Consider the following 2964-nt stretch of genomic DNA (forward strand, 5'->3'; position numbering starts at 1 on the left):
GCAGGTGGTGGTGGGGCACAGCTGTGCCAGGGTTGTTTTTCTTTGTGGATTCGTTACCCGTTGCCCTCTTTCTTGGTCCTGATGCTATGGAGGGTGGCTGGGGCTGGTTGGGGGAGGGGGGTGTGTATGTTTCGCCTCCGTCATTGACGTGCCTGACCTAATTGTCATGTTCCCATCCACGTCCTGCACGTGCAGCAGGCCTTGGAAGATGGGCCTGACGTCAAGCCAGGAATGGAGGTAAGATGGGAGGGAGGGTCGGGGCTCTTGTGTGATTTACGTGGGGTGTCAAAATGCTGTCGTACTCCGATATGGCTATCGGAGTACGGCAGATTTGTTTGATGTAGGCAGGTGGTGGTGGGGCACAGCTGTGCCAGGGTTGTTTTTCTTTGTGGATTCGTTACCCGTTGCCCTCTTTCTTGTTCCTGATGCTATGGAGGGTGGCTGGGGCTGGTTGGGGGAGGGGGGTGTGTATGTTTCGCCTCCGTCATTGACGTGCCTGACCTAATTGTTATGTTCCCATCCACGTGCTGCACGTGCAGCAGGCCTCGGTCGATGAGGACGACGTCCAGCCAGGAATGGAGGTAAGATGGGGGCGAGGGTCAGGGCTCTTATGTGGTTAAGCAGCCCCTCGCACAAATGTGTCCGGTCGTACTTCGCGAATAAACAGTTCGTACATCGTCCCAAAAAGTCAGGAGCGAATTTTGCCGCGCAGATGCGCGCGTGCGATTCACAAAATGCGCCTGTACAAGTGTATATAAATTTCTTGGAGGTGCGCCAGCGCATTGCGCAGGCGGTCTTGCTGGCCATAGTCGCACGCGGCATGCAGGCTGGACTATTGCGTGGCTGCTTTGCAGTAACTGAAAGCACCGAAAGCCTACGTCGTAGCTTGCAACTCTGTTCTCGTGAAACTGCCGCGGGAAGATGAAGCGTTCGGCGAAGAGGCAGTTGTATGCAGCACCTTGTTCAGAGTAAAGTCAAATTACAAAGTTGCGCAAAGTATAACATACATAAACTTAATTAAACATAAGAACAGATAAGACGTTTAGAGCCTTGTCGGTGACATGGACGCCGCTGTTGGCTTGGAACAGCTATTTGCTGTGCATAGGGATGTGCCCGTGTTAGCCGTGTTGCAACAGCTCAGGATGGATTTCAGCCAGCAACAGCTTCAAGAGCTGCTGCACAACCACCGGGAATGTCTTCAGTTGGGCACGTGTAGTTTTGGTCGGCGGGTTTTGGTCGGGGGGGGTCGCATCTCACCATTCAACTTAGCATGCATGTGCTCGGTTGAATGCTCGGTAGCGTGCGAGTTTACCCCTATCAGGATGTTTGTTTGCATATCCCTACAAGAGAGAGGACTTGCACCTATGCTGATGTTCGTTCCAAGAAGTGAACTGAGGACTGATTACGCTAATCTCACATTCCAATATGCCACTGCACTTTCCTCTCCAGCCTGGCCACATTCTCTTCCTCGCAAACGTACTTGGGCACCTTACGATCCAACACCTTACATGCTTTGGAAACGCGGGCAGCTGCTTCACAGGCTCTTGTGTGATTTACGTGGGCCGTCAAAATGCTGTCGTACTCCGATATGGCTATCGGAGTACGGCAGATTTGTTTGATGTGGGCAGGTGGTGGTGGGGCACAGCTGTGCCAGGGTTGTTTTTCTTTGTGGATTCGTTACCCGTTGCCCTCTTTCTTGGTCCTGATGCTATGGAGGGTGGCTGGGGCTGGTTGGGGGAGGGGGGTGTGTATGTTTCGCCTCCGTCATTGACGTGCCTGACCTAATTGTCATGTTCCCATCCACGTCCTGCACGTGCAGCAGGCCTCGGAAGATGGGCCTGACGTCAAGCCAGGAATGGAGGTAAGATGGGAGGGAGGGTCGGGGCTCTTGTGTGATTTACGTGGGCCGTCAAAATGCTGTCGTACTCCGATATGGCTATCGGAGTACGGCAGATTTGTTTGATGTAGGCAGGTGGTGGTGGGGCACAGCTGTGCCAGGGTTGTTTTTCTTTGTGGAATCATTAGCCATGTGTATCTTACTAAACCACAACTGGATGGTGGCGTCGGAAGACACCGATTTGGAAGAGTTTCGCCCGCTTAAATAGCGGAGGATGCGGCCATCCCATGAATCGTACAGCCAATTCCGAAAAGGCGCGGTCCAGTCCGGAATGGCATACCGTTGATCCATGCTTCCAATCGATGACGGGGCTCCACGAGCCAGGGACCACGTCCCAGTCGTAGCCTGTGCTACGACCCCCGCCCATACTTCTGCAAGTATGGACTTCCGCCTGAGGCGGCATTTACTTGTAGGCATCCCTGACAGCTTCCCGCTCGCCGTCTGACCCAGAGGTCGGAGCCATAAAGATCTGACAGAAAAGCGGCAAAATAGGCAGTTGGAATTCAGTTAGTTCCAGCAAACTTATCCAGTAACCGCACCAAGCGAAAAAGGAAAAAATTAGACAGAAAATGTATCAGTTTGGGCCCAGATTTAAGAAGCGGAATACAACAACTATCCCCCCTCTAGATGCAGCGTCCTCGATGCATGGCAAGAAACTGGCAGAGCAGAACCGGGCCAAAACACGCGGGAGTTAAAACACTTACCTTTAACCCGCAAATCTTACCTTGCCCGTGCTCGTTGCCGTGCTTCTTCCAGCAGAGGTTTTAGGTCAGGGGTAAAGTTAGCTTCTGGTTCCCAACTGTTGTGCTCAGCCGAGTACCCAGCCCATTTGACAAGATACTCATGCACAGTGCGCTTACGGCGGCGGTTTCTGCCTACTTTTCGGGAACGGTAATCCAGTATCCGTTCAACCGCGTAAATGTCTGCTTGCCTGAAAGCCAAGTAACTGGTCCTGGCTCCGTGACAGTAGGAGCAGGTTTTGGCTGAAGCGCAGCAGCAGAGTCAGTAGTACGGAAAGGTCGGACTAGAGAGACATGGAATGTGGGATGGATGCGCATGTCAGGTGG

Source organism: Volvox carteri (assembly GCF_000143455.1).
Source record: "Volvox carteri f. nagariensis unplaced genomic scaffold VOLCAscaffold_97, whole genome shotgun sequence".
Lineage (NCBI taxonomy): Eukaryota > Viridiplantae > Chlorophyta > Chlorophyceae > Chlamydomonadales > Volvocaceae > Volvox > Volvox carteri.